At 37.3% G+C, this 25,300-nt stretch overlaps 1 pseudogene; it reads right to left on the bottom strand.

Moving 5' to 3' along the window:
* Positions 1-25,300, bottom strand: part of LOC108767030 (uncharacterized) — a 50,808-nt pseudogene that overhangs the window by 21,013 nt on the left and 4,495 nt on the right.

The raw sequence follows: 25,300 nt of genomic DNA, 5'->3' as shown, positions 1-25,300 counted from the left end.
ATTTTTAAGAATTATTAAAGACTCTTTAATCTTGCATAGTGTATTTCTGTAAAATTAGAATACAGAATATTTTTCGTTTCAAAAATTAAAAAATGTAACCAAAAAGTTTAGACAATTATTAGAAATAAAGTTGTTAGTTTTACGATGCATGAAGTGTGGGAAAGAGGAAGTGTGCGAGATTGAAAGTATGCCTATAGCCGCAAATTACGCCGTTCTCTGATCATGCAATGAGTATGTACAAAACGGAATGAAAGGAAACACACAGAGCTTTTCTATACAACTTCGACTCCAAACAGGCACTTGATTTTTTTTGTCGCTGTACGTAGGCGATTGTTAAACATATCCTCCCGCACAGTATCGAGAGGAATCTGGGAAGGAGATACCAATAAAGGAAAACGACAAAGGGAAGAAGAGAAGAAAGAGAGAGTAACCAATGGTCCGACGCATGAGGCGCGTTTATGACGGGTCTGGCCTCTGAGTTACGATCTCAATACTGCAATAAGTGCTCTTAGCGAGGCCATTCTCTCTCTCTCTCTCTCTCCCTTTCCCCGTCAAGACGCGATTTCCCCCCGCGGCTCTTATCGTGAGGCTTTACGTTGGTGCTTCCCGTGGGCTTCACGAGAAATATTATTTAATTAACGGTAAGCGACCGCCGCGCCGGCACGGTCGAAGGAGGCCCGGGTCTTCTTTCGGTCATAAATAAAAACGGTACATTCGCGCGTAGTGCCTCTCTTTCTCTCTCTCTCTCCCTCTCCCTGTAACCTTTGCGGCCCTTGTGTCTTTCCCTTTCGCACCTCCTTCGCCCCCGAGGTCCTTCTCCTATCGCTGATGAGAGAGAAAGAGATCTTTCCCCGCCGCAACGATATTTTCGGTAATCGCCGCGGCGTTTCTGAATAGTGGCCGGGGGTAGAAGAGACCTTTAAGCGCGACATTACTTCCGCTAGAAACGTGCCTTTTGGTCGATTAGCTCTGCGGTGAATTTAAGCCGCGCTCGAATCGGCCGCACCGAATTCGCCTACAGACGTCACGCTGAGGCTCTCTCGCCCCACGAGCCCGAAGAATTTCTTCCTTTAATTGTCCTGCAACCCCCGACTACCGGCGTAGGCGAAATATATACTACACCTACTGCGGACTACGGAGTAAGAAACCGGGACTCGAACGACTCCGGAAAGTAATCTGCCTAATTACCCAGCAAGAGATTCATTCCACCCGAAGGATCGACGAGAGGGTAGCTCCTTTTAGTCGTAAAACGACGATGAACTCATTCTCTTTCTCTCTCTCTCTCTCTCTCCCTACCCCTCCTTCTTCTACTTCTTCTCTCTTCCTCTTTCTCTTTCTTCGACGGCAGTGAGAAGAGATGATTTTCTCGAAACACACGAGATCCGCACGCTCGGTGGCAGGCGACGAGCGAAATTCCATTCGTAATAGTCCAAGAAGAATTAAGAAAACCGCATAAACCTATTTAACGCCTGGCTACTGAACGGAGAACCGTGAAAAGGAATTAATTCGTTCCGTTTATCCTTAGGATTATCCTCGATCTTTCCGTTCAACATATTTATTCGCTTTTCTAAATACAGTGAAAAAAAAAAATCTTTCGATCAAATAAATACATTGTATTAAAATTCGATATAAATTCGATATGACTGACTTCTGTGAATACATTTTATTTAAAAATTGTAAACGATAAAGAGCATACAACGCTTGATGTATTTAGCTTAAAACATGTATTTCAAATAAACAAAGTAAACGTTTCGGTCAACCATGTGATCATCTTCAGTACAATAAATTTTCGTATTACAAATTAAAATTGGAACATGCACATAATCCGAATACACAAAAGAAGAAAATTTCATTACACGATCACTAAACTCTTTAAACAATTTTTTTTATAAAAAGATACAATATAATAAATTAAGAATTCGCAATCGTATGTGTGCAGCGAAGAAATATTGCAGTTGCAGAACGATTTGTATTATGATGTTCTATTAAAAATTTTATATCTGTCGACTAAAGTAAACGTTTCGGTCAACCATGTGACCATCTTCAGTACAATAAATTTTCGTATTACAAATTAAAATTGGAACATGCACATAATCTGAATACACAAAAGAAGAAAATTTCATTACATGATCACTAAACTCTTTAAACAATTTTTTTATAAAAAGATACAATATAATAAATTAAGAATTCGCAATCGTATGTGTGCAGCGAAGAAATATTGCAGTTGTAGAACGATTTGTATTATAATGTTCTATTAAAAATTTTATATCTGTCGATACGTGATTGCCTGATGCTATTGTAGATTATTGAATGAACCAAAAAAAGAAAAAAGAAACAAAAAATATTAAAAAAACCGAAAAAACGTTAATAATCAAGAATCATGTCAATTAATTTTTATAAACTCGCGTTCTGTCAATAATGATTTTTAATATGCTCACCACGTATTCGTTAATATATGTTCCACCATCAAGTTCACAATTCCTCTTCAATCATACACTATATGAAAAGACTTTAGATTTTTATCTTTAAAACTTTAATAATTGTTAAGTAACGTCAAACGACCAAATCATTATGACCTCTCACCTAAACCGAGGCGATATTTATACTTTGTATTTTAAGAAAAAGAAAGGCTTTAACATCCACAGTTCACATAACGACGAAGAAATATTTTTTGTAATCTTAAATACAATTTAATGATCCAATTGCGTATAATTGTAATCAATTTTGTATATATTTTAATTTATTGCTTGTTATTAATTTAATTGCTGAAGAGAATCCTAACCAAGGGTTAAAATGTCCAATTAATTGTTATATACAATAAATATTAATCGCAACAATATCCAGCATTGGCTATCAAAAGCTTTTTAATTTTATTTTATTTAATTCATTAATAACTTGGATATTAATGAGAGGTATCTCATTACCCGATCCAAATCATGAGTCCTGAAAAATACCTTATAATAATCTGTAAATTTAAAGTCATTAGCGCTGGGAATTAATTAATAGCACAGATAAATAGTCGAGCTAATTGTTCGTAGGAGGAATTCGCGTTTCGATAGGGAACGCGACGACACACAGAGCGACACGCGCCATTACCTATACCGACATTACCGACTCGAGTCTCCAAGCGAATAACATCACGCAGCGACCTTGTGTACGCAACCTTGTCCTTGTAACGCTCGTCGTACATTACTAAACACATATCAAGGCCGCACGCAGCCTTAAGAAATATTTGGTATGATACGAAATAATATTCCACTACTTGTATCTTAATCTTCATCGTGTATACGGGGGTTATTCGTGTCCAGGCAATTTTTAGTTCTGAAATTTTGAAAGCAAGTGAGTATAAGAGCACCATTCTTCTCCTAAAAAAACTTTTGGGGTGGAGGAAAGTGCCCGTGAAAGCCCGGCAGTGGACATAATTGTCTCGCTGAGCAGCGTATACTCAAAATTGAGTGCGGACACAAATGATCCCCGTATACACTCAACGCATATTTTTCGTATTTAAGACCATTTATCTCCTGTTGGTTACGTTTTGAAATAGCAAATAATGTTTATTTTAATTGACGAAATGACTGGCTTCAGACTGATTCATCTGTGTATATAGAAATATGTATTTAACGCAATTGTGCAAATTATTTCCTTTTTTAATGATAATAACTTAAATGGTTGACATATGTATATAATTTAGCTATTCGATTTAAAAAATTAAGGTAAATGTATTATCTGGAAATATAAATTAAATTTAAAAACGAATATTAAAAGAAGCGCTAACATTCACATATCTCTGATATATTTATATCGAACATATAACGTTTTTAGCATTGATCATTATCGCATGGTTTTTCCACGTTCTTAATTGCAGTTTATCTCATCTTCGACACAGAAATTGGAACTTTTGTGTGGACATATATTGAGAAAATTTGCTTACCTATTGATTGTGGTTTACGTATCAAGATCTGTCAGACAATCTGACTCATATGGAACATTTTGCGTTTAAATGGAAAAAAATCACATCTATCACTGAATTGGAATAAAACATCTGCTAGTAACGTATTAACGGATATTTGTAATATCTTAAAGTATTTATAAGTGTAAGACTCTAATTTTAAGACCTAAATTATACTGTATTATGTTCGTATCACGTTTAATTAAGTTAATACTGAAGAAGGTCTGATTCAAGACCGAAACGTTTATTTATTGTACTATATCAAATATAATATTCTTAAGCCATCTATATCAGGCGTTCGTGGTTATATGCTTTTTTAATTACATTGATTTATATCGAATTTGAAAAAGCAACAAAAGTAAAGAATTTCAAAGAAGTGCATATCGCTATCTTATAAAATCAATATAAAAAAATACAAACTTTTATCATCTAATATTATATTTTAGCATATCCAAGGATAGAGTATTTTCCAATTCTTAATTATAATCCCACAAAAATGTATTGTTTAGGATTTAAGTCAATTTCTTTATGTAAATAATCGTTCTGTTCTCACTTTTGTGAATATTATAAAATTGAAAGAATTATTAATATACACATACATACAAGCTTATTTAAAAAATCGATTATGCAATTGCGAAAAAAAAAGCGTGTCTCAAGACAAACTTCATCTAACAATAAGTTCCTCAACTGAATCATAATTGCAAAATATATCTTTCTCTCTCAAAATGTAGGTTAAAAGATACTCGAAAATTAATTTAATATTTGGTTAGTCCGATTATTTCATCTATTTTCCATTAATCGAAATCCGATAGTATGGCACGCGTTACACGGTGTATTTTATTTCGTCGTGATTAAATTTTTCGGATTGTTTCTAGCTGAGTTACGCGTCGTTTCGATCAACGAATAAGCGCGAAAAATATAGGGCTGTCTCTCGTTACGGATGCCACAATGGGACACGTGTATGTACATACAGAATATAGAATACACACAAGACGTCACCCTGCTCTGACCACGAACCGGACTTTCTGCTTCCTTTCGTCCGTCCAACCTCTCCTTTTCTCTTTTTCTCTTTTTTTTTCTCCATTTCTTTTTATCACGTTCCACACGCTCTTCCTGCTGTGCTATTGGGGTAACGCCAACGACGAGGAGAAAATATTCATAATGCTGGATTAAGCGTGGGAGTACCCTCGGGGTAAGTCCTGCGCGACCAACCGGGGGTGAGTAGCCAAACTAATCAAGAGCCCGCCCCATTTAATTCCCACCCTCGCCCTCTTTTTCTCTCTCGTTTCGTCGATCGTAACCACACGGCCAGGAACCCACTCTTTTACTCCGTTTCTCCTTATTACCTTCCTCGCACATCTTTCCCATCCGCCCTGCCCTTCGTGCCCATGGTGCACCTTTCTACCCCTCCCTTCGTCTCCCTCCTGCGCTTCTCTTCGGATATTTCTCCTCAAGTTCTCTTTCTTTTGGTTACTCTCGCTGCGCCCGTGATCGCCGTTGTGCCCGTTCTTCTTTCTTCCTCCTCCTCCTTCTATAATCATCATCCCGGTATCGCGTATCGAACAGCTGCGATATAACGCTATCCACGATATAGCAAAAGGGCTCGTACGAGAACAGGCTCATTAAATTCCCTCGCGCCCATTATATCCGAGGTCACTTTCAATCCTAGGCGTCCAGGGCATAAATTTTTGCAAGTGCTCATTACCCGTCCGGCGTCATAACGAATGACGCGCGTAAAGCGCATCGCGGCTTGATATACGCACCGCGTGATAGAAACGCACGGTGCGTACATGTCACCATATCCGTCGCATCATACTCGTGAATCGTTCTAGAATTCTAGACGCTCGTATGACGGTAAAAGCAGAGAAGAAATTGATCAACTCTCTACAGAACTCTAAAATTTTATATGCATTCTAAAGAAACAAGATTACATCGCAACATAAATATGAGTAATAATTCTCTTATAATACGTAATGTTTTGTGAGATTTTGATACTTTTGATACTAAAGATAGAAAAAAAAATACAAACTGTGTACCTTACATGTAACGTACATAAAAAAGTTATAATTTTAACAATAAGAATCTTATTTTAAACCGTACATGTGAAAACACAATCAATATAAACGTTACGATTTTAATTCTATGTCGTATAACACACTTTATAAAAACAGATTTAATTTCTCCAGTGGGACTGTAAAACTAAGAGAACTCTTGTTCGTACGTGTCACGTATTTAATATAACGTAGCAATAATATATACATACATGTGATGTTGGATAATTGAAACATATCTCATTTGAACAAATTCGTAGATAACAACCGGATTTCAAGCCTGATTTTCACAGCTGGAAATCCGAGTTCTTTATGCATTTTCTTACGAACCGTCGTAGCTTTCGAGAGGCAATTTATGAATTAGCTACTTGTGCGAGTAAAGAAATGAAGAAGTATGTCGAGTAATTTAATATTCAATTAGTAATCGATCAGAAGGCGGCCACATAACTTGTACGATGAAACGTTGATTAACCGCGTACATATGCAATACCACACGAGCGAGCAAATGCTTTCACTATCGCATCTCTTTATCAAATGATACACCGTCATGCATTATCGAAATCTGGGCGGACTTCATCGGAGCGCATTCCCGAGCTGCCTACCGTATCATCGTGGACTAGCATTCAATTCGACCTTTATGCCAGATGTTGTTTTGCACTCATTGTAAATTATATATACAGCATTAAAGATTTTAAATGTACACGATCTTTCAGCTTTATTTGCTTGCCTGTGCAAGATACAGCAGCTACATCCCATATTTCTTAATATCGAATTGCAGCGCGTGCTATATTATATTTTATTGCAATATCGAATTATTTAATGGCAATGTATATTAAATTAAATGTCGTTTAGATATGTTATTAGTCGTTTTGCTCTTTATTTCGTTGTTTTCGCTCGCCGGTTTAACTCTCTGTGTTTGTCTCGTACTTGTGTTTGTCTCTGTGTTGTCCTTTTTTTCTACTCCGAACAACTGAGCAAATCTCCGATATTTGTATATGCTCTCTCGCAGCTTATCGGAACACGAAATACTTATGTCTTTAAAAGTTTTTGCCGAGGGGGTTATCACTAGCTGAAATATTGTCCCACAGATTACATGACATCATATGATTTCATCTGATTACAAATAATTTTTTTCGCTATATATGAAGTCGTTTGGTAAAATATACGAATTTATTTAATATTATACAATGATTTATCGTGGTCGCATACGTAATTATCGGATTATAGAAATTTCATATAAATTTTATAATGATTTCGAGGACTCTGTCCCACGATTACATTAAGTGGTTACCCCTTGGTTTTTGCAGCTGAAATAATAGCGATATAATCGCCAAAAAGTATCAAGATCCGCTTCGATTGAAAATAGGATTCTTTCTCTTAGTTCTGATTTATTCTTATTTCTAATAAAGACTGTTAGATCTGATTTCCACTTATAATTAGAAAGTTAAATTTATTAATTGTTATTTTATTGTGTACTTATCTTCACTCTAATTTAATAGAGCTAGAATAAAATAATATACTGCAAAATTATTTTAATCATGGCATGAATTAAAAAAATGTTAAATGAAACATGAAAATTATCCAGTTTATAAACGATGATGTCCGGTTTATTATATAATAAAACTGGACGTGTTATCATTACAAAAACGTATGTCTAATGTCTGTATATGTTAGAGTCCTGAGAAAGCAAAATAGTCATAACTGCGAGACTCGCTACGCTTTTGAATTACAGAAATGTTACGTGTGCACAATGAAGACTTTCGATAAATATCTATTATAAATAGAATTTTCTTACAGCACATAATCCGCCAAAAAAGAAAACTGCACAGGAGAATCATCATAAAATTTAATCTATCCACACACTCTTTCTTAATCTCCTTTTGCGAAACACTGGACTCCACTGTTTCGCAATTAACAACGTATATAAATTGCATTCTGATGCTCACCGAGCACATATAGTGGTTCTCTCGACTGGCAACTAGATGAAAAAAAGGGAGAAACATCCGACGGGCCGTATGGGGATTAAGCATTCCCGTGTCTAGAATACACGGGGCTCGCCACCGTTCGCTCATTCGCGCTCCGCAAAAATGTCGCAATCGCGCTCGTAGTGTTCCAGCGAGTGATTAACTCGCCCGACTCGCGTCCGCGAGCGCGAGATCGCAGCCACAGCAGCCACAGCCGCCACAGCCGCGCATACATTCGATTAGACATGCCGCGGCCGGGATGGCGCAATGCGACGTCAGTGCGTTAATAATCCCGCGGCGCCTGGCAAAAATGATCGCGTGCTCGACATAAATACCCCTGCTGAATAGAAGAGAGGGTGTGGACGGAAAACGCACGTATATATCGAAAATTCGCCGGACCCGACCAGCCGGCGCTGCTTATCGCTCACGTACGCGCGTACGCGTATGTACATTATTGTATTGTACATACATCGATCGCCGATCGGTGTGCTGGTACTCGCATTAAAACGATGAGTCTGCGGGGACACGAAGCGACGTACGGGACACATGCGTGCACATCGCCGGTGCAGTCGGCAGAGTTAAAGCCGAACCAGACGCATTACTCAATGCACGGGCGAAGGTTAGACTCCACTCAAATACGGATACGATTTTTATCGAGGGTAATCTTTTTTTTTTTCAACGACAAGACAGAGCGATCCTGGGAATCGCCGAGGATGTTGAAAACTATACCGCGTCAAGCTACGGGTTTTCTAAAAAAATCTTATGTACGGAAAATCTTTTTTATGTCAACAATTTAATTTTCCAATTGAAATCTCTTTAACTGGTTCAATCTTTCCAAATTTTAGAGATAAATATTTTCCTTGTTTAATATTTTACCAGAATATCAATGGAATTTTATTCTTTGTAGAACATGTAATTATACAAAATCTAACTCCAAAGAATTATACAAAAGATAAGATAATTTTTTTCCAATTCTCTTCCGTTCAATTTTTAATTTCGCTTTATAATGAACTATTTGTATCTCTAAAGACGAAAAATTGACTTTTAATTTTACGAGTGAAATATATTCATATGAATCGTGGTTAAACATTTAAATATAATATTTTAATATAGAATTGATCAGTACCCATTATATCTTTAAATATATATATGTATATGTATATATATATATATATATATGAGATTTTAATCATATAAATTTAGAGTTATAAAAAAAATTGCATTCTCAGAAGTTCTGCTTGAGTCACTTACAAGCTTTAACGAGGACTATCCGCATTGCTCGTTACATTCATCTCGACGAACGATAGTACTATTGAAGGGCTGCCGGCGGCAATGACATTGGCGATGACAAAGTATTCGTTCTACGTTATATGCGATACCGCGTAGCGTCGGTCGAAGTCCGCCGAGATCCCGCGATCGATCGTCAACCGGTGAAACGCGAAGTCCAATCAAGCGTGCCACTGCACACCGCGCGACGAACCGGTGTTACATGTTCCTCTCTCGAATCCCTTTTCTTTTTCTTACACACGCGACACGCTCGAATCCTTCGAAGCATTAGCGTGTAACGTTTCGCCGCGGCCGCTCGGGCCGCTCTCTTTCGTATAGCTCTTCTCGAAAGGTTTTACGGTGGGAACGGATATAAATCAACTTCGGGGATTGTGTATATGCGGGGCCACGTGGGATCAAAGCGGAATGTAAACGCGGACGAAATTTACGATGCGGTCGGTCGAAGGAGCTCTGCTTGCTATTGAAGAAATTTTACTTCTGGTAACGGTGAAAGAGAAAAAGGAAAAGAGAGCGCAGTCATTTAGTAACGCATCCTGAAATCGTATCCTCTCAGGTGCACGAATAGATGTAATACATTAATATAATCGATATTTATTACTGTCATGTAATAAACAAAAATTAAAGTTAACCCTTACCGTACTAATATGGGTAACTAGTGACCGAGCGATTCCTCTTTGTGCAAGTTTCTTTGAGTCTTTCGGTAATTATAAATTATATACTACATTTTATTTATTTTCCAAAATAAAGAGTCAATATTTATTCTAGAAAGTTGAAAGTATGTTGGTAAATTTTTAGAGATTTTTTTAATTAGTTTGAAGAATTATATATATTGTGAAAAAACGAAGACATTTGAAGTGACCCTTGATGGTATGGATGAGGCACCAAATTGTAGATGGTACGGTAAGGGTTAAAGAAATCATGTTCAAACTGTGTAAAAAAAAGAGAGAAAGCGAGAAAGAAAAAGATATTTCCGACACTCACACGTCGACGATTATAATCGCCGAACTCAACGACCGTAATGTAGATCTGAAAAATTGATCTGAATACTGATAATTCCAATCTCTCTCCACTTGTCATCGACAGTTCGAGTTTTGATGCTCGATAGTCATCGTTTCCTCTCGTACGTGCAGATATACAGCTCGTCACGAATGTCTTGTTATTTTAACGAGTGTCATCGCACGCAAGCTGCGTTTTACCGCGAGGATTGCGTGCATGTTGCAGAGTTAAGCGCAGACCGCGCTGCAGTGCTAAGTGTAGCGAAGACACAGCTATACTTTAAGTCCGTTTAAATTGAATGGAATGCTTTCATTCATTCAGAAAGTGGAATGTTACAAATGGAATATCCTAAATACCGATACGCCAATTTACGAGTGGTTAACACGTTTTGTGGTATTGCTTATAATAATCAAGAAACTTTTTGTAAAGATTTGTAGTAGATTTATAACATACAGTGAGTGCAAAAAGTATTCATACAGAAAAAATATTTTTTAAAAGAACTTTATTTAAAAAAAAAATAAATATTATCCAGCGAGAAATGAGCCATCCAATTGATATTGAATCAATATCGATGATTTCAACACCAATTTGACGTCGATTCGACGTTTAATTGACGATCATTTCTTGCTGTGTAATTAACAATTTATTCATAAAGAATAAAATAGACTGTATGTTTCTTAAAATTATATATACCATAAAGATGTGTATCAATTATAGAAAATATATCATCTAAAAAATAAGTGAAAATTAAGAATATAAATAAAGAATATAAAATAAAGAATATATGCGAAGCTTTTGTTAACGTAAGAACAGAATGTGTTCATAGTATAAAATTGCTAATTAATGTTTATTTTCTACAAATAAGACTTTTTACAAAAAACTTCCTTGTACGAATACTTTTTGCTCTCACTGTACATCTATGTAACACACACGCATTACAAAAACAATTATTTCATTACACTGAACAACAAATTTTGATCAACATTTTGTTTCCCAACAAGTATAATAGATATTTTACGTAAGGCTTTTTACATTGAAAAAGGATATGTTTCTAAAAAAATTATTGCTATCATCAGAAACGTATCGACGTGGGTACATCCTGTCGAGAACTTGGAAACGGTGCGTGCGTGAGGCGCCGGTTCGTTCGCAATATGCAGTAAAGCACGAATGCAACAATGCGATCCCCCTTCCACCCCTTTTCATGATATGCGGGGAGGGGTGGGGGGAGGAAGGACCCTTTAGCTGGGGGCCGGATATATATGGGATGTCTCGTTAATCAAGAGAGCCGCGTTATCGGCCACGAGGTGTACAGGGGAGAAAATGGGAGAGGAGCGAGGGTGACCGGTGTTTAACGGTTGACAAACGACCGGCGAGGTACGCGTCCGCGTAAACAACGTTCGTGTCGTGCGTGAAAACTGCCCCGCCCGGCCTGCGCGCGTGCGGAAGGAAAACGCGGGAGCGCCGCGATACCGTTCCGGCAAAAACCGTAAATCTGCCTATTAAATTACGATTAACGATTCGCAGAAGGCGAAACGAACGCGCGCGGAACGTCACGAGCGCGAGCAGAATGTGAGCAAAACGTCCGCGTCCCCGTCCCACGCTTTGTCTTTTTACCTTTTCGCGAGTCGTACCCGCGACTGCGCTACGCGCAATGCGTAACTGCGCAAATTAAAATTTATTTACTCGCCACCGGAAGTCACAACAAAGCGTTTTCTTCGTATCCGTGTCTTTGAAGCTCGCGGTTAGACGCGCGCAAAAGTGTGCGCCTCGTCGGAAAAAGGTGCGTTACAAGAAACGCATTAACCGTGATTTAGATAAGCATGTCAGATATCCTGAGATGTTTAACAAGTTGCTTCTGCTTTCTTTCATTTGAGCCATTTAAAGACCTGATGACTAATTCACGATTTTGCGGGTCATCCTTGCGCAGGGGCCATGCTAATCTTCTCTGTATCGGTCCAATTTTAGTATATGTACTGCCGAAGCAAGTACATTTTGATGACTAATTTCAAACCGTTCTTTTTTTTTTAACAAAAGTTAAATATTTTCCTCAAATTTTAACCCCAGATAATATTATAATTTTTATCCTTTATCTTATAACTTTTAAAATAAAATACTGGTACCGTAAAATAGACTAAACAATTTAAAATAGATGAAAAAAAGTCTTGTATTCATTTTTAGACTTAAAGTTTATTCTATCCTCTTTGCAAGGCTTGATTATCAAAATTCGCAGATTGCGCGGATTGATTCCTAATTCCGGATTTAATATTTTTTATTCTCAAATCCGACGTTCTTAGACCATAACGATGTTAAGTGTATAGTTTCTATAAAAAGTGACTGGAATTGAAAATGTACTTTCCATATAAAAAAATATTACATACATATAAAACCATTCAATAAAGTTAATATTTATATATTCAACAATACAATTTTATAGTTTAAACAAAAAATTTCTCATTTTATCTTAATTATTTTCTAAAAACATGTCTACTTTTTATTAAAATAATTTTTTTATGATTTTTCTAAATTTTTAACTCTAAATCGGAACACTTGGCTTGCGCTATTCAATTGTATAAATTGAAATGTATTAATCTGTCGCCAAAAATAATTTTCCCAAAATACTTCTAGAATTCCTAGGATACCAGAGACCGATAATTTTGGAGCATACGTAACGTTGAGTCGTCGGTCGATCACGTATACATACGTACGAACATTGCCAGACTCCCCATTCGCTTGATTAGGACATACTTTATTAACTTCGCCGGCACGTACAGAGAGCTGTCCAGACAGCGAAGGGTGCATTGTATCATCAAAGTGACGCTGAGGGAAAGCATCCGGAAAGTGTATACCGTTAACGTAGCACGTTTACGTGCCCGCCCCCTTCGGCTTCTTCGCTTCTTCGCGCCGATTCCCTCCCCGTTATCCCCGAAATTCTTCCTCTTCTCGTCGGCAGCCGGAGAATGTCAGCTGTGCGGACCTGAGAAACTCTAACGACAACATTACGGTAACGGAAAACGCCGGAATGCGTTGGCATGTGATAATGGAATCCGATACCTTCATAGTGATAGCGTGACGCTGAAATCTGATCGTTACCTCTTTCGTTCTTTCGTCGAAGACTTAATGCAAAAGCAGAATATTTATTAAAATCTCGTAAAAAAAAAAAATTCTCTAAGAGTTCCCGAATCTTTCAGATAAGTTTGTTCACAATTTCAGGGAAAATAGAGAATTTTTTAATCTAATTTTGAAATGAATTGAAGTGCAAGCATCGTAAATAAATATATATTGAAAATTTGCGAGATACAAATCAATAAAATATAATAAAAATATCATAAATATCAATCGATCGGATCTCTGAGCGGCTTCTACTGTAGCTATACTTAAATGTAAAATGCGTGATTTATATTACAGCAACTGCACGGATTTCAGATCGAAGCTGAGCTACAATGATGGTTGTTCCCAAACGCACCGGTCGAACGAAGAAGAAAATGGAAGAAGGCAAGGGCCCGAAGGAAGAAGAATGTCGCTCCCTGTTGCGGCTTTCGCATGCGAATTGGACAAAAACTTGAAGACCTTTCGGTCCTCCCTTGACGTGCTCTTCGAGCGTAGCGGCTCGTCTTTACTCGCTCGCGTCGCGCCAATACGCGAGATCGGGTCTTCACTTGCCGATCGCGCCAATTCAATCGTGACTTGTGAGTGGTTATTACAAGGAAGCTGATTTAGGAATAAATATCTCCTCGCACTTCGAATTTGTTATTCGCACCTGCATATTGCTAGGAGATTCCCGTTGCAATATTTCAGTGACATAACTACATATTTACCAAAGTTTCATTTCAATCGTATCTATCAATTAGCGACATTTAGGCACCAATGAACCTGTTGCAATTTTATCAAAAATAAAAACAGATACCGTAGCGCCTTTGTATTCGTTTGCGCCTCAAAGACTAACAAAATAGATATATAGCAGCCTCAGAAACAAAAGATATATCGAAAGATATGAATGATGACACGATCACGATCACATATTTTAATGCTCAACAGTGATTACAAATTATTAAAACCCGTGATTTTCAACCTTATAAAGAAAGCACAAATGAATATTTGGAGGAGATTTCTGACTACGAATCTGGTAATTGCATTAATAATTTATTCCATGATTTGGAAGTAAAAAGTGATAAATTCCAGAGATAGATTGAATCCACATTCTTGTCCCAGTTTCAATACAAACTTGCTTCGATTTTTAAAAGAATTTCCATTATGGATAACTATATAATGGTAGCCGTCTATAAAACGAGCGTCTTCAGCTAGAAACGAACAATATTTCAAATCGAACTCGACTAAAGTCTCCATAGTCTCTCCTGATTCCCCTTAATTCTATGTATAAAACTTATATGTATTTAGTTATATATAATTACCATCATTATATTTTTCTTTGAGTGTAAAAATTATCGACAAAACGGACCATTTATACACATACATAAAAGTTTTATTTTTTTTAACAGATATTTGTATCCATCCTAGATATTATATTGCGTCCAAATTTTGCAAAAAAATGTGTAAATATAGTTTCGTAACACACATATGTTAAACAGTGAGTTATGGTTGATTAATTGTCTATGATTTTTTAAATCGAAACAATGATTTTTTCAACTTTTAGTTGAAATCTTCAACTTAACGTCACAAACATATTTAATGTTGAAAATAAAAAAATTATAAAAAATGACAACTTTGCATCAAATCTTCTTTAAGAAAAATTTGACCGTGGATAATACTGAATGATGTTAAAATTACATGTTCGCGTATTACAGACGAAGAACGACGATTTATCGATGACCAGACTTGCTAAGAACGAAAGCCTAGGTGAACCCATACTTCATCATCGCGTTCGTGCGAGCGAAGTTTCCCGCTTTTAAAAGTTCGTTACCCCGATGACTGAACGCGTATAAATGGCCTTCGCGCTAGTCGAATATCTCTTTTCGTTAATGAGCGGCCGGAGTTCGTTTCGTGTGGCCGGTAAAGTGATTTAAAGGATCTCGATGATGAATGCTCCACGCACGAAAGAAAAAGAAAGAGAAAGAGAAAGACGACAGCTGCGCGTGTAAAAGTATAAAAAAACGTGTGAAGTTTTCCGATAAATTCCACAAGACCATTTAGCCCATAGGCGCCCGTGTAAATTACCGTTGAGTCTGGTCCTTCCTACTAATTAAAAATGAAATGGTACACATAAACCGAATACTGTTGACCAGTGAGAGCCAACCGTAGAGAATAACCAAGGAGAATATCTCTCCGGCTGAGAAACGCACTTATCCCGAGATGATTTTTATAGCAACAGATCCGGCCGCTTTTTCTGTTCTCCGGAGTTCCTCTCTCGCCGCACCACACCAAGTCTCTTACTAGTTCCGTGGAAGCCTCCTCGCATCGTGTCCTGCCTTTTACGGTACACCGCGACCGCTTCGGGAGCCGCTAATTAGGTCTACTCGCGTTCATCTGAAGGACATTTAATCGTATTCAGAGGACAAAACCGAGTTCACATAGTCCGATACAGTTCCCTTAAAATTGCGTTTAGTAAAGTACTCTAATATCTACACAACGTCTTGGTAACGCCTATGCCCAACTCTTATTTTGTACAAGTCGGCGACGTCGTTCATCCGACAGGTGTTCTCCGTATAAGCCGTAAACCCACGCGCACCTGGAGCCTTAATATCCTGAGATCAGAGACTATATTTCTTATGGAAAATATGGGCGTCGCAACAAAGCCGTTTGTTAAACAAAATAAAGTGCTTCTTATTTTTTCTATGAAAATTGTTTCTCTATACACACACACATATATATGTGTGTATATATATATATAAAATAAAAAATACATTAATAATCTAGCTTTTATCTCAAAGTAGATGAATCATTCCTATCAAAGGCCGATATGCGGCGAAGACAGAAACGAAGTCATAAAACTTTAACGACGCATCCATAAAAACGAAGAGTTAAAAGTACTTCGTAATACTTGTTTTTACAGTAAGATTTAAAATATCAACGTATAAAACGATTTCATGAAATAAACTCGCAGTTAAAACAGGTAAGTCAGGCGGTTCTCCGAAACTTCTGCGTGCCGTAATTTCACTTTCCTGCGTCATCGAAACGAGACATCGGCAATCATGAGATGCCACGGTGATCGTGAAGAGGCAGAGCTCCAACTCGCCTCGTCGATGCTCATCGTTTCTGAGGACATTAAAGAAACGCTGCAGAGACTTGCCGCGATGGAGAGATGACGGAACTTCAACATTTTAACAGTTATTTCCTCGTGACGAATCGAATCGAAAATAACGGATATTCATTATGCTTTCCACTTTCCTCGTCAAGTTCATCGAGCTATCGCAGCACGCTCGGCGGATTACAAAACGTTCTTTTTTTTGCGTGGTTCTACACTTACATGTCACGCAATAAGCACGGAACGCGCGACAGTCGAAGGTAAGATGACTACAGTATAGCCGATGATTACCGGATCTGTCGAGTGACCGTTCTTAGAGCTTGTAGAAAACTTAATGACATTAACAAGTAGAAGCAGCTGTAGCCAAGTTGCACGCGAATACAAAATTGTGTATTGATGAAAGATAAAATTATCTATGATGTTTCTTCTTACAATTATATATAGTTTACGTTTTATTAGCAAAATAAAATGCGCAAAACAAATTTTAAGTAATATTTTTACTTATTTGTTGATAAAAAAGTTGCCAAAGAAAAAATTGTTGCTGTTAAAAAAAACGATGCTAAAAGAAGATTAACTTCTGTGTACAAATTTCTGTCTCTATACAAATATTTTAACGTTAACCTGTCACAGATAGTATTCTTAAAAAATTCTTTGAAAATTTTCCATTCGGCAACTTTTTATTTACGTTTTTATTAGCCTAAGGTTTGTTATGAGGTATGTGATACATTTTTTTAGAATCATATATCTGGCAAATACCCGGTATCCGGCGGCTGGATATTTGCCAGATATCCGTACTATATTTCTACAGTACTATATTTCTAAAAAATATATCAATGATAATAAAAAAAATTTTCAGGTATTCATACCATTATACACGTCATTTTAATATAAAATTTCAGCCGGATATCCGGTGCATCCCTATTAAAAAGATATCTCCTTTATATGATTATCTTTATACACTTAATGCATTTTGACCATAACGAGAATCGTAATAAGCTTGGTACAAAATTATCGACACCTTATATAATTAATTTGACACCACTAAATAAATACCATGCTAAATGCATGATACACACGGACCACGCTTCTGTCGGCACCGTATTTGCTTACTTTCATTATCAATATATAAAGAATAAAATGCTGACCGTTAGGCTGTTCGAGGCTCACGTCAGTTCCGATTGAACGCCCACAATCATTCTCTCAGACAAGGCAAAGAGATGATGCCATACATCAGCCAACTACTCTCGTATTTAATAGCGAAAGAGTAAACTCTCGTCCGCGCATATTAAAGGGAAGGAAGCCGGAGATATGAAATCTGTCGGTGCCGCTCTAAAGCGATAATGGATCTCGGATGGTACCACTACTAGGCGAGATACATTTCGCGAATCACGGAACATACAACCCTGCGAATGAAGGAGCGAACGAACGAACGGACGGACGAACGAGTGAACGAGCGGCCGGTCGACCGAGCCCGGCGCGCTGGTTCAAGGGAGGTTCGGTATGTTAATTACAGACCAACATACGTATCCCTCTCCCGCTCCCGCATCCCCCACATCCCATCCCCTGGCCGTGAGTTACCTCGGTTGCCAGCCGATTCGTCTTGGAACGGCCCCCCTCGCCGGTCTCGTTGCACGCAGGGCTCGCGTGAGACCGACGAGTCGACCCTACGACCCGAGAACGCCGAGAAACGCTCGTTTTGCCCTCTTTCGAGCTCGCGAAAGAGCCACGCGGGGAGAAGAGAGCTCGCGCTCGCCCCTATATACGCGGCCCGGCTCTTCTTCTAACCGCCTCCTTTGCGCCTCCTTCGATTTCTTTCGAAGGCTAACCTGATCGAACGATCGGCGGAGGGTCCGCGACGTCAGCCGCGCGCATCAGAAACAAACCACTGAGATATCGGGGAATCGAGCGTGTCCACGAGATCTACGGTCCACGGACTGACACGGACGCGCGAGCTCAGATTGGACGTTTCACGTGTCGGAGTGCCTTCACGGACGAAGACCGTCGCGCAAATCCGTTAGGCGGTTTAGCTAGAAATTACTTTTCACTTCTTTCCTAAATCAATTAGGAAAACCCAGTGATTCGCTACTGAAGCGTGAAGCGTTGAAGCGTGAAAATTCTCATCTTCGCATCAGGATCGCGAAGAAAAACGTTCAACAGAGTGTTTCGTATGCTAAAGCTTCGCGGATTAATGCGAAGTAGCAACAGCGATTATCTAATACAACCTAATCATATGGAACCGTCATTGCTGCTATATTCTCGTATTGACGTGGAAAGCTTTCCTCGTTCAGTTCCTTTGGAGATCATAGAAGAAGATAGCTACCGATCTTTTACGCAAGATGGAATAACTACGATGTACGATAACGAACTAGAGAATTTTGACTCTAAATTGAGTCTTCGTTATTGCAATCCGTATTATTCATCGTTATAAAATAATTTCATCGAACATGGATATTCGTATATAATTATGATACGTGATATTAGTAATTATTAATATTACTCTTCTTTCTTTGTAATTAAAAAATCTCGAATAAAACCGACAAAGTAACGTGTGTCATTCCGAGAGAGTATCGGAAAAGGAAATCTTGAAAAAGAAATTGATAGGCAGAGATATGCGATAAATACAAAACGTATTTATCGCATATCTTCGTACTTCCTTAGAGAGTACTCGAGTCATAAAAACTAAACCAATAAGACTTTAGCACAGTCTGTGCAGCGTGAATTTTAAGCGATTTGATTACCATGCCGCGTGAGTGTGATCATCGGTGACCTACAGTATTTGTTATATTTGTCAAATAACATCATGTATTTCATAATGATTAAAATAATTTTTCCCGCTCTGGGTCGAAAGAAAGGGGAGAGCCGAGGTCATATTGCAAAAAGATCTCGACTCGAACCGACTGACCTGGGTAAAACCTTGAGGTCAGAACCGCGAGCGTGATGGGCGGACCGATAAGACGTTGAAAAAACATTCCTTCGCGCAAAAACGAAGAAATGATTGCGATGGGTGGCACCCGTACCGTTTCATTCTGTGAGCGCGGTGGTTGAATGTATGTACGTGCATTCCTCCATCTACGTATTGATTAACAATTTCTGGTTGAAAATGAATGAACCAGAAGATTCTGTGTGAGAATCTTTGGACTAGCGCAGCGTACGATCCATTCAGTAATTACATATATTGATTGTTGCAAAATACTAAATTTATATATTGTAACGAGTAGAATATAAGTTAAACTGAAATATTAACAGTGAGAAATATCGAATTAATGTTGAGCGATATTTTCAACCAAAAATTCAGATCAATATTAGAGTCTATTATAAAATAATAATATCATTCAAACAATACAATCTAATCGAGCTTTATATTGTATTATTAGTATAAGATTACGTAACAAATACAATCTAAATTTTATTTTGTATTACTTATCTGAATTTTCGAATTGTATAAGCAAAATTTCAATTAAGGCAACCAGACTCTTCCCAATACGTCAACGATTTCCACCTGCGTTTCTCGATCGCGCTAAGCGACTTTTAAGTATTCTTTTTTACGTATAAAGTGATTTATTTTGTGTTTTTTTACATTTACATTTTTGAAAAAACTAAACTAATGACGGTAGTATTTTTGATTCAGTTATAAGTTAGAGCGGCTGAAGACTCTTTGAGACATTTTTTGTTTCGACCTCCGTTTATGACCAAGCTATAAGCGATAGCTTCTTTTTACTTTGTCGGCTTTATTCGAAATTTTTTTGTTAATTACAAAGAAAGAAGCGTAATGTTAATAATTACTAATATCACGTATTACAATTATATACCAGTATCCATGTATGATGAAATTATTTTATAACGATGACTAATGCGGATTGCAATAACAAAGACGCTACGTAAACGTACGTCGCGAACGAGGTGCATGCAATAATAGTGCGTGATAGGTACTTACCGCCAAAAGTGTGGCACGTATCCGGCGGGGCACAGGTCTCGGCACTGACCGCATGGCGCACCTTGGAGGACGACATTACCGGAGTAATTACTGGGCGGCGCGTCTTGTCCCGGGGACAGCATTCTGAAAACAAACGCGAATTTACAGTGAGCGTGTCATTTTGACACGGTCCCTCTTAATGCCTAACCATTTCGCTACGCTGAAAGTGTTTCTCAACCCGTCCACGTTCCACAAGAAATGTAGCAGCTACTTCGAATAAGAAAGTGATTTTTACAGTAAATTTAATTAGTATAGGGTAACTCCGGTATACACGCCACGTTGGGATTTACGCCGCGGAAGTCAGAAAAAATAGAAGGAGTGGGGGTAATTTTCTTGCAACTACTCTGTTACATGCCTTTGTTATATTAGTATTGAATTATAATTTCGGTTTCTTACTGTTAATATTAATGAAATTATTGTGAGTTGAATCGATTTGTCACTGTGTGTGTAACAAGTAGCATCATCGTAAATTATAATCTACATAAAATGATTACTGTAGGGCGTGTAAAAGATCTAGTAGTTATTTCGTGATACATACGTGTAGAGGAATAGTCAAGCAAAATACAAGTGCTTTGCTTTCATATTCTCTTTGTTTAGTTTATTGAAACCCTTGCATTTTTGCCATATATCCCACCCATTATCTATATATAGCAAAAATGCAAGATTTCGAAAAGTTTATTTTTTAATACGAAAACTAAATATTCGGATTTCTAATATTTTTTTCATAGTAGTAGACAGTACAAAGTTTTTACTGATATAGTTCGTTTATTTTAAACAGAGTAAATAATACTTGATAAATTAAGTTTTTGATAGGTGCGGCGTATATACACAGGAGTTACCCTGGCAGTAATTTCTCTTAAAAAACTAGAATTATAGCTGTTTTTTGTATTTGACAGAAAATTATGTATCATACGCATAGAATTTATAGCACAAATTTAAATTTTATCTCTGTCATTTATATGATTGGATGCAATGCATATCCAATATCGCAGTATTTCCTAGAAATTTATCTATTTTAGCTATATTTTTCATTCTTAGATAATTTTCGCTGTAACTGCAAGATCACTTTTTTAAGTCCAGGTGCTCTGTTCGGAAGGAGCTGAGTTTTGCATGATCGACACGTAATTCGGTGAGCGATTCGCTCAAAGAGTGCGGAGACTTTCCAATATAGCTTGACATTAAACTTCTCTCTTCAACAATAGTATACACAAATACGGAACAATCAAACTTATTTATTCTATAAAGCAAATATAATGAAAAAATTTTCCATTTGATTCTAAAACAAGATCTATATTACGAAAGAGACAAATCATTTAATCAAAATAGATTCAAAATGAAGGGAGAGGAAGATATAATTAAATCTTCGATTATCTTTCGTGACTTAAAATAATTATATGTGGTTGCCGTAAGATATTATAATAGAGCACGCGACTTTGTTATTGTCACGAGAAATCAGTTCGATCATCGCGTGATACAGGGATCTCATTTAAGAGGTCGTCACGATCAGGGAAATAAGCCGAATGGATGAACACGAAGTGCGCATTCCGTCACGCCCGAGCAGATTGTGAAATTTGTCTTCTCGCAATGTGAATCGAAGAATAGTGTCCGTTTACGGAATTACTGTGAAATTAGACGATTCTCGTGCAACTCGATGGTTTTGCTTTACCGAGAGCGGAAACTCACATCCGACGCAGTATTACCGCGCACTCGCGTAGGCAATTATCGTCATTTTGTTGACGAACAAGGCTTCCATGGTTTCATTTAGATCCGTTTAAAACCGTAACGGGGCATTACACGCTGTTAAAGCAATATTTCTTTTTCTTGACTCAATCCTTCTCACTCATTAGACACGCCTTTTTACACCTCGCGATTGTACTTGTATATAAATATATATATAGGTAAGTATAACACAAATAAGCGAAGAGAGCCATAATCGAATCTTGGAGTCTAATAATATTTTTGTATAAATTTTACATTTAATTATTGTGAAAAATATCACCCCAGCTATAGGCGAGAATCTATAACCTCCTATCTATGATTGTCATTAACTAGCGTCAGCCAATGAGAGCTGCACTTTTTTCCAAGATCCTTGCCACTGGCTGTCGCTAGTGAGATTCTCTAACGTCTTATCGAGGATTGTCGCTTAACGATAACGATAATAATCGATAAGACGTTAGAGAATCCCACTACTAATTCCAATTTGAACCTCGATCATCATAAAAGGTCAAGCGCTCGAAACGAATTTGTAACGCGCGAGTGCATTTAAAGTGAATTAAATGAGCATCGAATTAAATCAAAGCTACGTTCGCGAACGGTAATAAAGACTTCTCGTTTGCACTAATAAAGCCAGGAAGTTGCAAAAATTCTTAAACTTGAGTGTCGATCCGAGGTGAACTTACGATCTACGCCACACCCCCTGGTCTCGCCGGTTGATGTGAACCTCCGTTTAGGTTTACAGGGACATCAATCGTGTCAGCTAGTACGCATTATGCGACAAGTCTGCCCGCGAAAATAATTAATTAATGGCGCTATCTAATACGGGGAAACGGGTGGTTACGCCCCACTCGCTCGAATTAATAACCGAAGCTCGTAATTAGCGGGTAAGCGACAGCGTTCCGCTGCCGTCGCGGCCTTCGATCGTCGGCGATTAACTGACATCGGATGTAATTACATCCCTCTGGAATATTTTATTGCGACGAAAATCGTTGTTGCAACCTCGGGCGTCTGCTCGCTAACGGCCTTGCCGCTCGTTCGCCTCCTGTCTTTTATCGCATAATGCTATTAATAACAACATTGCATTCTGATTAATTCTAATCGAGAGAGTAGTCTATAATTTAGCCATAAAAAATACGTAACGAGAAGATTGGGTCGTTTTACAAGGTATTTTGTTACGTGTAAAATAATTGAAAAAAATTATAATTAGAATTCAATGAGAAAATTTTTTTACAAGACTGTATATTATAGCCAACAAATGTTGCTATAATATATTGCTAAAATATTCCAATTAACGCGATCTCCGTTTTCCTCATTAGAGTATATTTTTTGCAATTTCTAAAATTAAAATCCGATATTTTTATATAAATTCTGCGAAAACTTATTATTTTATGCTTATAACACTATGTTGCCATTTTATATCAATTCTGAAACGTTCTGTATGCTGTTATATACCGCTTAATATCTCCTCCTTTTGCCATGCTATCCTTTTAGATTTGAACTGAACTGAACGCCTACGCGTCTGCTCTAGACGTTGTAGAATAACTTCGAGAGGCACCGTCACGTCGCACGATTCTTTTCGAGAATGCTTGCTGCTTTACGACATTGTGAATATAAATGCTACCGTTTAAATTACATTACAATATTTTGACGTGACATTGAGATTACGTATAATGTAATCAATCATAACCGGTCTTGCTGTATCATTCGGCCCAAGAGAAACGTCTTTTGGACGTAGTCATACTAGCTCGGAACTTAATCCAGTTATACTGGTATAGATATAAAATTATGATCGCTTTATGTAAAACAATACAAAAATATTAGTCGAATGATAAGATAAAATAACGGCAAGAACAACCGGCTACTTATTTTCCCTTAACGACTTTCTGTGAATTATTAAATAAAAATTAAGTATCTTAACAGAGAGTGCCTAGTATTATTATTATAACCCTTTAGATTTACAAATTACATGCACCTGTATTAGCGACGGATGTATTAGTAACGGATTAAACTTACAATGAGGAACATCGATGGTTCAGATATCTGTACAAGATCGCAACAGGTAATACAAGATTCAGCGCGGTGAGTGTCGCGCCGAGATTCGCAGATCTCGAAGGACATCGAGAAAAAAAGAGAGAAAAACGTAACCGCGCCGGATTATGGCACATCTCGGCGGATCTCTCTCTTCGTACGCACATACTCACATTCGCACACATATACAAACATATTTCTCCGGTCATCGTTTGGATATACACGAAGTCAACTTTTCATTCGGATATGCAGACGTAAGAGGCTTACGTTTGACATAATTGAAGTCCGCGACATACGACGCGCATCCTATAAAAATTACCCGTCTCTGTCGTGATGACAGAGTAGCGTTATGGATTATAAGCGGTTTCGCGACATAGCCGATAGAATTTTTTCGTCGATACTTAATTGCAAGGATTAATGAGAAGGATGCACCTATTAGCAGCTAAATAATAAATAAGTGCTGGAATTATTTGTGAAGCGTTAGTCTTGAACGAAGATTTGGGATTGGTCGATGCATAGTATGTCTTGTTTTCAGTATTAATTCGATACTAATGCATATTAAGGTTTCTCGATTTAAAAGATGCACGTATTAAACTAATTATTAAAAACAAACAAGTAAAGGTTTGTAATTATTTAGTTTTAAACGAAGATTTGAGATAGTTGATGCGTCTTGTTTCGATATTAACTCGATACTAATGCATATTCAAGTTACATGATTTCAAAAGTACTTATTTGAAAAAATTGGCATTGTCTATTTTTTTTTTAATTCTTACTATTTTAGTAATATTTACTTTTATTAATAGCATCTATTTTCATATATATTAATCTAAAGCTACTTAAAAATATATTTATAATATATTAACAGAAATTTTATTAAATTTAACTGAATTTGATTTATGAGAGAAAAATAATAATTACTTAAACTATATCCCTCTTGAAGTTCAATCATATTTTCATTTTTTAAAATTTTCAATGATGTATAATCTTGTAACTACCTAAACAACCATGATTGATCCCGGAAACGGTAATTGTGTAACTATACAAATCGTAACTCTGCATTATGATTACAATTTTAGCAAGGGAAAATTCATCTTAGAGCATCATAAAGAATATGTGCGGGGGTCGATTATCTTGGTG

This window comes from Trachymyrmex cornetzi, unplaced genomic scaffold, assembly GCF_001594075.2.
Source record: "Trachymyrmex cornetzi isolate Tcor2-1 unplaced genomic scaffold, Tcor1.1 scaffold646, whole genome shotgun sequence".
Taxonomy (NCBI): Eukaryota; Metazoa; Arthropoda; class Insecta; order Hymenoptera; family Formicidae; genus Trachymyrmex; species Trachymyrmex cornetzi.
Note: the sequence above shows the minus strand (reverse complement) of the source record. Positions and strands in the feature narration are given on the sequence as shown.